This window comes from Biomphalaria glabrata, chromosome 2 (assembly GCF_947242115.1).
Source record: "Biomphalaria glabrata chromosome 2, xgBioGlab47.1, whole genome shotgun sequence".
NCBI classification, from domain to species: domain Eukaryota; kingdom Metazoa; phylum Mollusca; class Gastropoda; family Planorbidae; genus Biomphalaria; species Biomphalaria glabrata.
Window position 1 is genome coordinate 57,889,776 of NC_074712.1, and position 16,900 is coordinate 57,906,675.

At 36.5% G+C, this 16,900-nt stretch overlaps 1 long non-coding RNA gene across 1 annotated transcript; it reads right to left on the reverse strand.

The window, feature by feature from the left end:
- Window positions 1–7,496: 7,496 nt before the first annotated feature.
- Window positions 7,497–12,960, reverse strand: LOC129924780 (uncharacterized). Its single transcript, XR_008776702.1, has 3 exons — window positions 12,879–12,960; window positions 10,758–10,843; window positions 7,497–8,243 (listed from the first exon to the last, which is right to left on the reverse strand). It is a non-coding gene; the product is annotated as an uncharacterized LOC129924780 (long non-coding RNA).
- Window positions 12,961–16,900: the final 3,940 nt, after the last annotated feature.

Here is a 16,900-nt window from a genome sequence, read left to right on the forward strand (position 1 = left end):
TTGTCGGGATAGCTTATAGTAAGCGTCATCTTTCTTGTGATTTGGATGAGAGCTCGTCCATTTCTCATTTATTTTATCTACAATTAATTTCTTCATTTCTTCTGGATAGAGTGCAGAGTGTAACATAATAGTATTATATGTACATTTGCACACTAGCGCGTCAGTGCAACACCGCTTGTGTTTACGTAATAAACGGAGTTCCTAAAATGTCTTCCCTCTTAAACACTAGTTTGTTATTTGTGTAATACAAATATTCTACATGGTGTCAGAATAAAACTTAAAAAGCTGTCCAGACAAAGGTTTTTATTAATCTAATAATGGCTTCTTTTTATTTTGAGCAACCAATCTTGAATTGGAATGCTAAAGATCTGTATCAAGAGTTTTTAAGGTTTCAACAGCAGGTGAGCTTTTGTTTCAAAGGACCGTTAGCTGGTGCCGATAGTAAACAAAAAGCCGGATGGCTGGGAATGTGGATAGGTCAACAAGGCCGTGAAGTTTACAAAACTCTAAATATTACTGATAGTGAAGAGGGAGATCCGCAATTTCTATTAAAGAAAATAGAAGACTACATAAGGCCTAGACAAAATAAAAGAGTGTCTAGATTTAGAGCACATCAGAGAAAGCAGGTAGAAGGAGAAAGTTTTGATAACTTTGTTAAAGACCTAAAGCTTCTCATTATGGACTGTGAGTATGACAACCCAGACGATATGCTTATTGATTTGATTATTAGTGGAGTCATACACGAAAAGGTACAATTAAGACTACTTGATCAGGGACAGAAGTTGACCCTTAGCAAGGCTATTGAAATTGGACAACACTAGTTTGTTATTTGTGTAATACAAATATTCTACACAGAGTTTATTTGTGAGAGAAAACAAATGATATCCAAGATTCTCTTTAGATAATCTCTGTACTCTTTCCATATTCTTTAATTAAATCTTGCGTCTTGGCGCCTTGCTGTCAATAGAGTTCCCTACTAGCAGACAACTAAAAGTTCCCTCTAAGCGATTGCTGAATGTGAGCTCTGCTTGTCTCATTTATAGTTGTTCATTTTTATAGATAACCTCCATTACTCATTGAATCTGTCGTTGGATTTAAATGTAGATGTAGTACTTTACCTTGTTGAGAAGAGTAAGCAGGGGTAGCAAAACTTTGGCATTAACTGGAAGAAGGAGACTTTCCAAAGCTTTCTGGCCTGTCCTATTGCTGAGTTTGTGTTTACATTTCAACATTACAATGATCTCGAAAATAAAAGTTAAAATGTAAAAATTTGGGCATTAAAATTGATAAGAAGTAGTGAATTCTTTCCAGAATGACTAAAACTAATCACAATGAAATGAAAATAAGCTACAAAAGTTAACTAGAGTCAAGAGGCATAATGCCGCATATAAATAAAATCTAGATTTAGATGAAACCCGTGTACTGAACAATTTAATAAAAAAAATGTACCAACACAACTTTGTCCCATATTATTATACGAAGCATTGAACAATGAATGTACCATGTGACCCTGAAGAAAGTGTAAAAGTGTGTTGGCTTCAGAGCTGTAAACAAATGTAATTAAATTGATTCAAGATAATCTGCAGCTTAAATGAATTGTAAGGAAGCATAAAGGAGAAAAACAAAGCAGTGAAATAAATACATTTGTTAGTGTTTCTTCCTTTGTTAAACAAATGTGTAGGTTTTACTGACAAAGTTTATCCTCGGCTTGATCCCCTCATTACTTGATGCCCTGTGCGGCCCGCACCACCGGCACACTTCTAGCTACGCCACTGTATTTATTGCATATGTAGTTAAATTTAGATTCTCTATGTATAGCTTTATTTAATAGTATTTATATTGTTTATTGGTCTTACACAGTGGCGTAGCTAAAAGGGGGGGGGGGAGAATAAAAAAAAAACATGAGTGGGGCCCCCAAATGAGTATTTTTTACATTAAAAATTAAATATTACGCAAAATAATAATAATAATAAATTTATTGTCCGTATGGAAATTTGTCTTACAATTTGTGCATTGCACCAAACAAAACATTGTAAGTAGAAAAAAACAAAATGTACATTCACACCGGACTCACTCATAATAAAGAGTCCCCCAAAAAGGTCTAGCACCCCAGGCCACCAAACGATTGGAAATTCCTAACTATTCCCCTGGTATTACAAATTATTACCTTAGCACTGAAAATTCTAAAAAGCATATATATAGTTCATAATAAACGACTTTGTTTTTTTCTTCTCTTTAATGTAGTTATAATTAAGATCCTTCGGTATTCCGCTATCCACGTCTCTCTCTTCGCCACCCACTCTCTCTATGTATGTATGAGATGATCCATAGATATGAAGCTAGTAAAAAGTGTTTTCTCACCCCCCCCCCCCTCTTTGTTAGTTAGCCAAGTGTAGATCAACTTCACCATGCACCAAGGATCATCTCATGGAAAATCAGATGAATGCCTGGGCATTAGCTGTGGTCGGAACGATGTTGCCCACACATCAGTTCCCCCCTCTCCGCGCAGCTGAAGTATCCAAAGGAAAGGTCAGTGTTGATACTGTTTGAGGTCAGCGGCATTGCAGACTTGCCAGGGTGTATTTAAAAAAATATTAAGAAACACAAACATTTGTTTAAAAAAAAAACAAAGCTAACAACATATTAGATCTATACATATATAGCTAGATCAAAATTAATAGATCTACAAATTTAGATATTATGGATCATTTCAAAAGACATAGATAAAGGAAGGTAAAAACACAAAGAACCATAATCTTCAAATACAAAATCTAATAAAATACTCAGAAAGACACAAGGATAAGAGCACACTCCATTATCATCTTCTTTTTTGAAGTAACCTCTGTATTATATAACATAAGATGTGTTAAAAAAAATTTCACAAAATTGCATTTTGACTACCGTATTATTTTCTTTATCTTTGACATAATGATGACATCCTGATCTTTGCTATGGTATAGCCTACATACTTTGATCGTTGGAGTGTTGTCGCAATGATTGTAAGTTTGAACCCTGCTTGCCACCTTGCAGGAGAGTTTGGGCTGAGATGTTGAGTCTTCTGTTCTAAAAAGTTTTCTCAAACATAAAAATAAGTTAAAAAAAAATAAATAAAAAGACTAAAAGACAACTTTTTCCTCTTTAGAATCCTGTAGAGGGCTTTTATTTGCTCTATCTTAAACTATGTGCTGTTATTTGAGCAGGAAATAATACTTGCATATACCAAATGTTTAGTTGGTTCTTAATACATTTCTGAAACATGGAGAGCCAATAATGCCCAATATGGAAAAAAAAAACCTCCAGACTTTCACAACCAGTTTGCCGACTATTAGGAAGTAGGTGGCCTGTAAAGATATCTATTGTCAACTTGTGGGAAAGAACCAAGCGAAAATCCATAGCCATATTAAAAAGTGAAAGTGGAGTAGGATAGGACGAAAACCAGCTACCAATGTTTCAAGGCAGGCACTTGATTGAATCCGCTAGGAAAGAGGACAGACCCAAGCAAATCTGGAGGAGGTCAGTCATCAGTGAAGCTAAGGATACTGGAGTGACATGGAAGCAGATGAAGAAAGCTGCTCAGAGCCACGTTTGGTTTTATAGATGTGGCCCTTCCCTCACAGGAGTAAGACTAAGACGATGACTGCTTTAGTGATCCTTATGGACATTTACTGTAATTACCATAAGTAAGTAAGTATACCATTATTGGTCGATTTAAAAAAAAAATGCTTTGGACATTCCTTCAGTTTTGAAGATTATTGCATCCAATCCCAAACCTTCTGCAGGGCGGCAAGGTATGGCGGTCAGCAAAGTTTAACCTATACACCATCCAGACAACAGTTCAGAGCACTTACCCCAGGACCAGGCAGCCATTCATTATCTTGGTGATATTGTACACACATTTTATTTTTTTTTAATGCATATTTTTATTTTCTCTTTGAAAGGTGTAGAAACCTTTGAAGACTACATTTGCACTTAGAGATTTAAAGGATGTAGAGTCAACTACAAAGAGCGTTCATGCATTGAAGAAGAATTTATGGGCTGTGAAAATCCATTTCCATGCAAAACTAAGAGAGAATGTCTCAGAGATTTTCGTGGTATGGCATTTAATATTTCTATTTATAACTGTTGAATACTTTGTGCCAAAGATTTCTTATCCTTTCATTTAATGCTTATCTGTCTGTAGGAATATCTGTTAAGTATTTTTTAAAGATAGATTTCACATAGCCTGAATTTTTATAGAATTTTAAATTGATAGATAAATATATTTATGTCTATAATATTAGCCAATGTTTGATAGCTTCCTCTGCCTTATTGTTTTCTGTAATTAACTTTTTTAGATTAGTTTGTCCTCTTAACTCTCATGTTTATGTTTGTAATGTAATCACAGCGCCTTGAATTTACATCATGATTGTTAACAGCACTCTTATAATTTAAAATTATTATTATTGTAGCCTTTGGATACCTTTGATCAGCAGAATTAGTTTATCTCAAATGAATTGAAATGTGGAAGTGATTCTTGTTGACCTCCCTTAAAAGTCCTTGTTGGCCTCCTTCAGTCGTGGAATAACTATGGTTCATCTCGAGATGAAAACCTGGACATTACATATGATTGAAACAATGTCACCCACACAACAGTTCCCAGCGATCCACATGTCCAAATGAATGGCAGGTACATCATACAGTTTGGGATCAGCAGTATCACAGGTTGTGCCACTGTGTGCTGCAATCTGCCTAGGAGTCACCACCTCCTGATTTTTTCCTTCCGAAGATTTCCCATGTATAGCCGTCAGGCAGCAGAGGTTTGGATTAAGAGTTTCTCATCTTAGATGAGTAGCTAGTGAAATCTTAGAAGCCCTTCCTTTGCAAAGCTTACTGTTTTAGGTGCCACTTGTTGGCCTTTGCCCCTTCTCCTGTCAATAATAACAGTTCTGCTGGACCCAATCTCTGAGCCACATATGAAGGTCAGGAGTTTGACATTTATCAGAAGCTAATTGAGACTCATGCCATTCGTAACATTTTATAGATTGTAGATTGCTTAAATCCATTACCACTTCTGGCAATAACAACCTTATGGAATCCTAGTCTTGCAGAAGTTTATTTAAGCTCAATTGTTACAGGAGCTTGATGGCCTTTCCTGTCATTGGTTTCCCTGACTTTATGTTCTACATTATATATAACTTGAATTTTCATCACTACCATGGAATGTCTGCTTGTGGATAAGGAATGAAGGTTATGAAGTCACTGAAAGTTATATTTTGATTCCCTGTTGTCTTTAAATGTTCTTTTTAGAAATGGCTGTATGATGGAGTCAAGGAAAAGACTGAGAAATATGCCTTGAAATTTAAATTCATTTACATGTTTGGAGAATATATGGGAAAGTATGACAACGTTTAACCTAAATAGCTAGATACGTGTCCATGTTAGCCAAGTTAACATTGTTTTAGATTTGGTGACCTCTGTTTTAACTAATATTGAAAATTTGATTATCTTAATAAGAATGACATAAAACTCAGTACATGATCTAAAAAAGCATTCTCATTCTAAAAAAAAATGTTTCTATCTTTAACATTTCCATTTCACTATCAGTATCCTAGGCATTTAGTGTAGGCTGGGTGTTTCCTCAGGCTTTTAAAAAATATATAAATATATAGTCCCCGCATTTTAAGGGAGTTTTCGGTCTTGGCAATTTTCTCCAATACTGACATAAAAGGAAACATCTAGGTCTGAAGACTGTAACCGGAATATCCATGGGACAAGGTGGGGTTGGCCAATGGTCCATTCTCCGCCATCCATAGAGCTCTCCAAATGGAAATTTTCTGCAGTAGAAAGCTTAAAGTGGACTGTGCCCTCTGTATGCTCTGTGGAATCGTCACATCCTGGATCCAGGCCCCTTCACGATATCACATTCACCAGATTTAGAAAAAAAAACACTTCATGATGGGTTTATGTCTAGTATTAGAATGTAGTGAGACAAGGACCTCCGTCTGGTGTAGTGCAATCCAGACCTCTGTCAAAAAGCACCTAGAGGGGGGGGGAAGGTCCACTATTATTCACTTAGTGAAATGCAAGTGGAAAGGCAGTGGGGTTATTTATTTCTCTTGGTCATTTCCAAGCCCCGATACCCACACGGGGGAGTATCGCCACAAAGTGGAGGTTTGGAGTCAGAGTTTTCCTTCTCCTAGATGGGTTGCGTTATTTAGGCTGACGTGCCCCAACAACACGAAGCTAAACTGGTTTTGAGGCGCCAGTGTTCCGCCTTTCATCCCTTCTCCTGTCAGTAAGAACAGGTTCCGCCGGATTTTTTAGAAAATCACACATGAAGGCCAGGAGCTGGATTTGACTGTCAGAGGCATTTAGAGACGCAAGCCATGGGAGCATTTCTTGGAAAGTGGGTGCTTATCCCCACTTTCACCCCCGGCATTGACAGTCCTTTGGAACCCTTGGCACAGTCTGCAAAAGAGCTCAGCAGCAATAAAGCTGGCTAGAAGAAGAAGAAGAAGAAGATCAGTATCCTAGTAATAAAACTATTTCAATGCACTAAATATAACTAGTGAAGTAAAATTCCCCTTTCAGACATTGCGATATATAGGGCAGATGATGTAAGGGTCGTCTGTTTCTATGGATAATGTTTAACAAGGGTGTCGTGTCAACAAATTTGAGGTTCCCATTAGGTGGGTGGACTCTGGAGCATTCTAAGAATCCTGAAATTGTAAAAAATCCAAGTCTTCACCAAGATGAAATCTAAGACCCTCAGTTTGGAAGCCAAGTGTTGTACCAATCAGCCACAGCACCGCCAAAATAAAACTAAATTATTCATTTTCTCTTACTACAGATTAAATATAATTGTAATAAATTTCTATCATTGTTCTACAGGTCATTTGTGAATATCGTAAACCATGCAGAAATAACGGCTTACTTTAGACTTAGGTTACTTAAAGTAAGATCCTCCCGTTGGGCGGCATGCTGTCTCCACAAAGATCTGTAAAAATGTTTGTAAAATGTTTTACATGTTTCGGATGTTCCTTCAGAGTTTACTCCCTAGAGTCCAAACCTCCAGTAGGACGATTGGGGATGGCGGATGGGAGCGGGCAGGGTCTGAACCCGGGGCCGGGAACATCGATAAATCCAAACGACAGTCCAGCGCGCAAGCCACACGACCAGGCAGTGGCAATGTCTGAAGCCTCTTCCCAACTGGTGTCCACTGTTTTGATGTCCTCCATAAAAGTGTTGCGCCAAGTTATACGAGGAAGTCTGTTTGCGCTTTCCTCGTGTTGGCCATGTTATTAGATTATAATAATTATTATTACATATTATTATTATTACTCAATAGAATAGACTTATAGTTTTGAAAAAAAAACCTCTAATTGCGTAGACACCCTATTGTTCACATTGAATCATTGATCCAGGAATATCATATGGTGATTTGGAAGTATTTCAGTTAATCTCATGATATCCGATAACAAAAATGTGTTCACTCCTGGTGATCTATTAAACCTAACTCTAAGACTAAGACTGCTTTATTGATCCTTATGGAAATTAGTTGTGATTACAATGACTCTTTTCTCATATAAAGACATCATAACAGAAACATACACATAAATAGAACAGGCACAACATAGAGTTCATTCAGCGACTACACACAGGCATCTTGGTCCTTTTCATGTTTCCTGATATTAGCGAGTGGCGTTGATAGAGTCTGACCGAGTGAGGTACGAACTAGTTTTTGTACCGCTCTGTTGTTGTTTTGATTGACAGCAGTCGACCTGACGTAGCTCTGATGGAGCGGGTGGCCGTTGTCTTCCAAGATTTGTTCGATTTTTCTTAGACATTTTTTATTCAAAAAGTTCCTTTAAATATGGTAATGTTGTGAGTGTGATTTTTGATGCCCTTATTATGATGTTTTCTAGACGGCGCAACAGTTTAAAAGAAGCGTTGCCTTGCAAACAAGCTATTCCGTATTTTAGAATATTTTGCATAGTCGTCCGTTTTTGTTTTGTTTTTACACATTTCGGATGTTCCTTCAGATTCCTCGCTCAAGTGACATTGGGCAGGGCTCAAATCCGATACGGGATCATCGTAACCATTGAACGACAATCCAGATCGTATCCCAACGACCGGAAAGCCAGCCATATTTTATCCATTGCTGTTTAATATAAGCCCGATAGTATGGTACCAGATGATGTCTGGAGCGTAAGGGAGCATTGCCAGATTCTTATCAGCTCCCAGAGGAAGTCAAAACAATAGGCCTACAAAAAAAACTTAGAGGAATAAACAAAGCGTGAGATGGAGGATCAATCAATATTTTCGGAAACATCCGCGATAACGAATCATTCAACAATTCGGTCCGCGTCAACACGTTGTCTAACCCGCTTTTCATCTGCGTGCACCCTGTACACAAGTGATGCCCACCTTACGACCCGCGGGCCACGTGACGCAGAACAATCCGGCCTTTCGAAACTTCTTCGCACAGTACCTAATGAAGCAACAGAACCTCGTTTCCATTTCGATTTTTTTTTTTTTTTTTGCAGTTTGATGCCACGTGACGAACGAAACGATTGTTCAACTTTTAGAGCTGCAGACCGAGGCTATTGTGAAACATACGTTTGAAAAGAAGTAACAATAAATAGTTTCTATATCATTTTCTGAGAGTGGAACAATACAAATTATAAGTAGGCCTAACGGGCTATTGGTGGAAGACATATGTAGATGACTATTGCTGGAAGGAACTAGGAACAGAAGAATTTTGATGGAAGAAATGTTTAGTGGAAGGCTATTGCTTACACGACTATTGGTGGAAGCAATTGTAAAGATATTTGTTCAATGTCATATATCTTACTGCTTAAATTGTTTAAATATTTCTATACTTTCTCTTCTCCCATACAAAACATAGGCCCTACACTTGGTCTTGGTTATCTATCACAGGTGTGTACGATATTTCCCCAGGCACTGACCTTACCGATTTACATTCTGTAGAAGTACATAATGTATAGGCTAACACACATCATTGTTGCTTGTAGCATATAGATCTAATATGCACGTACTATATTCTCAAACCGTATATTGCGTGTTTTAAAATTAACACACTCCCTATTGACCAAATATGGGTCTGTCACATGCTCAGTTCTGCTGTATACTTTGACTTCAGGTTATCTTCTGCTAAAAGATAACATTTGATAAAGAATAACGCCCACTGGCGCAAAAAGAACTGACCCATATAATTGATGACTGCTACTAGGCGTAAAAGTGGTTCAGGGTGAATATTTTTTTTTCGTAATTATTAGATGTAATAGATGAAGCAATTTTAAAAAAAGGCTTCCCCTTTGAGTACCTCACATTTAAGGGGGACAATCATTGGACTTCATTGGGAAACGACTATAGACACGTAGGCCTTATGGGCAACAATGTCTAAAAAAATACATCAGAGATTTTTTTTTTAAAAACTTTTATATAGGGAATCTTTCACGCTTATAGCATGTCAGAGCGCTATGTTCCAGTCTCTTTTGTGAACCTATGGGGGAGGGGGGAGGCTATATGGGAGAAGGTTTCCATGCTGCCTTTAGTAGATCAGCAAACACAACTCTGCTCGAGATGGCCAAGCCTTCGATGAGTGGTTTTGGCCTCTCAACCACACATCCCACCATTCTTCCCACCTTAGGCATAGGCACACTAGGCAGCCTAGGGCCTCCGATTGGTGGGGGCCTCGCACAGGACTCAAAGAAAAAAAAATGGATCAAATCACAAATCTAGCAGAACTCTGTGGCTCTATGTCTGCTAGCCTACATTTAAGTCTCTACTATGAATGATATAAGGTATATTGACGAATGTTTAGATCTACTTGTTAGACTACACATGTTAGAAGACCATTGTTTCTTCCATTTGCTGAAATGTCGAAACGTATTTTCTTGTCTGGTGACCATGAATCATGAAGTACATTCGTACTATCGGCGCTCTATGAATTGAACTTATTTGTTGTTTTGGATACAGGAAGATTTTTCATTCATTACACATTTTTCGGTCTTAATTTTTTTTTTTTGATTTTCTATTTCATTTTGGGCCACCCTATTCACTTCGCCTAGGGTCTCCAATTACCTAGGGCCGGCCCTGTTCCACCTTCTAAATGGTCATTCTAGGACATATTCATATAGATCTATGCCGAAGTAGGCATTTCCTACTCTTTCTTACCCTGCTACGGCGTTGAAGAATAAATCAGGAAAATAGAGTTTGCCTCTTATTAACAAGTAGCCTACGTCTATGTTAACTCATGGATGTGCCTCGGACGTAGGCCTATACTTGTATCATGTTTTAAAGGAACGTCTGTAATGTATAAGATAAGATGTAGAAGATAAGATAAGAAAGATAGCCGAGGCCCCAGGTATGGGGGTGATCTGAATTGTGAACTGTATATTTGTTGTAATAAGGATCTCTTTTTTTAAATATAAAAACAAGTCTTCAGAGATCGAATTCGTGCTGCAACCGATCTATATCCAACACATTGGCGCATACATTGGCGCTTACATTGACTCAGTGCAGTTATTCGACCAATCAGTTGAGGAGCAAACACCGGTGAATGTAGGCAACGTACTCTTAAAGATGGATCGCGACTTTTTAGATATTGACTTCTGTCTCAATTATTAACAGTAACAAAAAAGTAACAAAAGTATATAAAAAAAAACTACTTATGTTATTCATGGTAAACCTGAACAGACTAAAAACTCGAAATATTATTGTAAATGTAAAGTTATTATGAAGACTATACACACCTGTATGCTGATGATGCAGCTATTGTGGCCGACTCTACTAGTCAGAATCTGGTTGACAAGCTATCTGCTGCTTGACAGAAGTTTGGCTTAAATATTAGTCAAAGCAAGACTAAAAAACTAGTTCAGAACACTAAATACTGAACCTAACTTTAATGGCCTACCATTGAAAAGTGACGACCATTTTTTGTTATCTTGGCTACATCATATCCAACGATGTTATACTGGATAAAGACATCATCAGGATAGCCAAGGCAATGGGCAGCATGTCACGGTTGCAGAAAAGAATGTGGGACAATAGCTTGCTGGCTAACAATACCAAAGCCTTAGCCTACTGGACCTGTGTGATGAGCACTCTGCTATACGGAAGTGTAACATGCTAAAACTACTCATAGCAGGAAAAAAAGCTAAATATCTTCCACCCCCGATGCCTAAGGCGAATTTTTTAAAAATAAGGTGGCAAGATAAAAAACAAAACAATGATAACTGCTGCCAAGAGCAGGGCGCCAGGACATCCGCGCTGTTATCAGCGGCAGACGCCTTGGCTCACTGAGTGCCACAAGGTCCACATCCACAAGACATTCTGTATGGTCATGTAACAAAAGACAGGAGAGGCGCTGGTCGTTCTTTTTTTTTTTATATCCCTTACTAGTAATGTCCAGATTGGGTAGAAATGAACATTAAAAACTGCAACTAAAAATAGTTAAAGCAAATATGCCGACTTTATGAAAACATATTAAGAATTGAGACATTGCGAAAAAAAATCGTTTTCGTGAAATTTTACTTCTGACGTTTCGATTCTGAAAATGTCTTAGTTTTGTTCTGCGTACTGGCTAAGTAATAACAGGTTAAATCTTTGTATTTTTTAAAGTGGGGAAAATTAGTGAAGAGTCAGTCATTGTTCAGGACTTTTAAAAGTTTATAATAGATGAATATTCACATTTGACAAGAGTAACATCATTAGTTAGTTATAACAGTTCAGACAGATGACTAAAAATCAAAGTAGCAATATGCATAAAACACTAAACCATAATTTACAAATACAAAAAGCTAATAAACTACTATGAAAGACACAAAGACTAAGACACCCGCTGCATCTCATACGGCTTATACTAAGACATATTCGTACAAAAGCTCCTTGCTAGCGTCCACATGGGGCCACACTTTGCGTAATGACCATTTCAGACTTACAAATCATTTTTCATTTAAAATTGAAGTCTTACAAACTGCATCTGTCTGTTGACTGTTTTTTTTTAATGAAACTCTAAACTGAGTTAAAGAAAAAGTTTATATTTTCTGAGAATACTTATTGTACAGCATTGTAAATTATTTCCATATTAGATCTATTGTAGATTTTCACGATAAATTAAACAATGTCAAGGACTCTTATTAACTTTGAACTTCATAGTCGCTAACTAAACCAAATCAATGTCGCTAACTAAATCAAATCAATGTCGCTAACTAAATCAAATCAATGTCGCTAACTAAATAAAACCTACAAACTCGAGAGCTTAGAAAATTTTATTGTGTAGTGCTAATAAAAGCAAAAAAACAACAACCTAACATGTAATTTAAAAAACCCATAGCTTATCAACATTGCCTTCATTGTGTACACCGGATACACCAAAAAAAACAACCAAAACCCTTGCTATTCATGGCTTTGACTTCTTTATGAAAATCCCCAATATGATAATTTTAAAGTGAACATGACTCAAAGACCATGCCCATAGACTTATATATATGTAAGTCTGTGACCATACTTTAATCTCATTTTTACTTTGTAAGGAGCACTATCACAGTTACATAACGAATACTTTAAATCACGTGTCAGAAACACGTGGTAGATAAAGTCGACGTGAAGGGAAAGGTTTATGGTCTAAATATATATATATATATAAAAGCCCATCACTGGCCAAATTAGAAGTCTTTTTTTTATTTTTTAATATTATTCCATTAAAAAAAAACTGGGCAAAGTAAAACCAAAGCAACTTTAAACTCCATAGTTATGTTCCCTATCAAGAATATTTCTTAAAGCGTTTTAAAAGAGACGTCGAAATATTCCTAAGGAATGAAGACACTGTTTACATTATTAAAGTTTAAACATTTGTTTAACAGAATACGTACGTTTTGTTTGCGAGCTTGTTTACAGATCTAGAGACTAATCTTGACTGACGTTAATAAACACACTGTGTTTCTCATTATTTTCACGACTAATTAAACAATGTCAAGGACGCGAAATTGAACTTCAAAATTGCAAACTAAATAGAAGTTCCGGTTATAAAAAGAAGAGCTGAAAATTTTTTGATTCTGCTGTGCTAAAATGTGTAGGAAACATAAAATGTATCTTTTTTAAAACCCAGCTTTTCAACATTTTTGCAGCCTACACCGGATACACCAAAAGCTTGCTATTTATAGATTATCCGCCAACTATGGGAATATCCAATAGTAAAGCAGGTCTACTAAGTCATTTCATCATGTTGATAGTTACCGGTACGCAAGTTGTAACTTTGCGAGTCTTTAGCGTAGATTATTCTAAATTACGAGTAAAGGTGAAAAAGTTTCAAACTGTAGTCCAAACCACCTATAATGAGATCTCCCTTATGTAACAGTGGACAACGGCTCTGCTTGCATCAAACAGACCAGTATCACTTACCAGCATCACATGTAAAATCCTAGAACACATAATATGTAGCAACATCATAAACCACTTAGACAAACATAATGTCCTCACACCATACCAACATGGCTTAGGAAATATAGATCATGTGAAACACAACTAATAGGACTAATTGATGATTTTTCAAAAGGTTTAGATAATAGTGAACAAATAGATGCTATCTTACTAGATTTTTCTAAGGCTTTTGACAAAGTTCACCACCATAGTTTGCTTAAAAAATTAAAATATTTCGGCATTAATGGTCCACTGCATCAGTGGATTAAAGACTTTCTGATAGGGAAACTCAGGTGTACCTCAAGGAACAGTCTTGGGTCCACTACTGTTTTTAATTTACATAAATGATTTACCAAATTGCATTACTTCAGGAACAAAAGTCAGATTATTTGCAGACGATTGCATAATATATAGAACAATAAAAACAACACAAGACACAGATATTTTACAAAGAGAATTAGATGAATTACAGAAATGGGAATCAAATTGGAGCATGTCTTTCCACCCAGAAAAATGTCAGTTGTTAAGAGTAACAAAAAAACTAAAACAAATTAATTCCACTTATCTTATTCATGGCAAACCAGTAACACAGACTAAAAACGCAAAATACCTAGGTGTTATAATAAATGAAAAACTGTCATGGAATCCACATATTGATGAAACTACAAAAAAATCAAACAAAGCATTAGGATTTATTAAAAGAAATTTCTATAAATCAAATAAGAACATAAAACTAAAATATTATTTAACCTTGGTTAGGCCAATAATAGAATATTCATCCTCTGTTTGGGACCCCTCAACTCAAGAAAACATTAAGAAACTAAAACAGACACAAAATAGAGCAGTGCGATTCATAACAAACGAATATTCACATTTGACTAGAGTAACACCTTTAGTAAAATCACTAAATTTAGAAAGCCTTCAGGACAGAAGGCTCAAAAGTAAAGTAGCAATAATACATAAAACACTGAACCATAATCTTCAAATACAAAAACAAAATTTAATAAAATACTCTGAAAGACACAAAGATAAAGGCACATTCCTCGTCCCATATGCTAGGACAAATTTGTACAAATACTCCTTCTTCCCTAGTGCTATTAGAGCATGGAATGGGTTGCCTGAGCTAGCCAGGAAAACCAGTGACTTGGCAGAATTTAAGTCATTGGTTAATATGCATGACTAAATGCATGACGCGTAGGACGTAATCATCTTCTTTTTTGAAGTAACGTCTGTATTATATAAGATAAGATAATGTGAACAAATATGCAGGTCGCAAGTGAGTTTGTTTTGCGTAGTCATGTGAATCGAAGACTTATCCAATATGTACAGTAATATCTCACTCTTAGATAGATAGATATATAGATATATAGATAGATAGATAGATAGATAGATAGATAGATAGATAGATAGATAGATAGATAAAGCTAAGGTCTTTTTTTTTTTACTAATATCAACTCTCTTTATGGGGGTCACAAATGATAATATATTGATTTGTTTTCAACTCTTATTTTCTTAAGCTATTTTGTTTATCATCATCATTCCTATGGGTTCCTCGTGGAACATAGGGCCTCGACAAAAGCACGCCACTCTCCACGGTCTCTTGCTAGTTTTTTGATGGTTTCCCAGCTCTCCCCGGTCTTCTCTGCTTCTTCAAGTACACTGCGTCGCCATCTTCTTTTTGGCCTTCACTGCGTCTTGTTCCCTGGGGGTTCCACTCTAAGGCCTGCCTAGCTCTGTTGCTGGTATCTTTTCTATGGGTGTGACCATCTTCAGTTCCTTTGTAAGATCTGCACTTCTATATTTTTCTGTCAACTGTCACAGTCTCAGTTGACATTGCCTGATCTAATGTTCACGTCATGTTAAGAGTTTAAAAGACAAGTGGAATTCCTGATGTAGAAAACAGGAAGTAGAGTGAATAAAGTTGACTTTGAGTTCAGTCAAGTCAGTAAGTTAAGTCAAGTGGTATTCTTTGGACCGGGTAGTCAAGTAGTATATTTTGGTCCGAGACGGACAGTAGCGACTTAGAAAAGTCGAGCAGTATTTACAGTAAGAAGTAACTTTTAGGCAGTTGATGCCAGAGTTCTTTTTGAGACATGTACTTATAGTATTATTCTGGATTATTCTGTACAGTGTTACCCGCTGAGATGCGGATGTGATTTGTAATGTACTATAGAGAGTTTAACGTATTGGATATATTTGATACCGCTGTTATGCGGACAGGATTTTCTTGACTTGTAGCACTAACAAGAAGTGCAGTATTATTATTATTATCGTCAAATAAACTTTACGTTTGTCTGCTGAAACGGACTTAAGTCAGTTTGTAGTATATATGTTTGTCACGTGTCAAGAGTACTCCAGGAAGCACGAACCCAGCATTCCACGACATTCGCATTCTTCAACATTACACCATTTAACATCATTTACATTTTCTCATCTCCCACAGTTTGGTGTTTTCTACTTTGTCTTACCAGTGTATTTTTAGGATATTTCTCATGCATCTGATGCATAGATGAAGGTCTGTACCTGTACTTTTTTTGTTGTCGCTTCAGTTGTTCTCCATGTTTCAGAACCATACAGTAGGACAGACTTGACATTAGAGTTAAAGATTCTTAGTTTAGTCTTGTTTGAGATGTGAGGAGATTTCCAGGTTGGTCTTAGCTGTGTAAATGTCTGACGCGCTAGATTTATACGGCGTTTAATGTCTTCATCTGTTCCACCTGATATACTGACTACACTCACAAGGTATATAAAATTGTCTACTTGGTCTATGGTCTGAGAATCCAGTACTATGTCTCCAATTCGTTTATTGTTTACTTTAAGTACTTTTGTTTTTTTGGTGGCTTATTTTGAGGCCTACTCTTTTTTTCTACTTCGCTTAAAGCTGTGACCTTTTCTTGCATATCCTGTAGTCTGTGCGATAATAGGGCTATGACATTAGCGAATTCCAGATCTTCCAGCTCTAGTGTGAGAGTCCATTGGATTCCTTTCCCTGCGTTAGAGTAGGCGTCTTTTGTGACCCAATCCAATACTAGAAGGAAGCTATTTTGTTAAATGAATTAAAATAATATTTAAATCGCCCCTTTTGTTTCATTGTTCTCTGTCTCTCTCCTCTCTTACTCCCTCTCTTTATAGTTCTAGACTTTGACGTGATACATAATGCAGCCTACTCATTATTTAACGTTTTGTATGCACACGAAAATCTTCTTTCCGAAATATTATTGAAAATTTGTTTAAAGTAGTAGGCCCCACACCATTGTTTGCTGTACATTGCCTTTTATTATTGTTGAGTTGCGAACAACAGTGTAACATCTTTAATAAAATAATTAAATTTAGAGACCCTTCAGGAAAGAAGACTTGAAAGTAAAGTAGTCATTATACATAAAACACTGAACCAACATATTTAAATAAAAAATAACACATTATCTAATAAAAAACTAAAAAAAAAACACAAACTTATAGGCGCATTCGTTGTTCC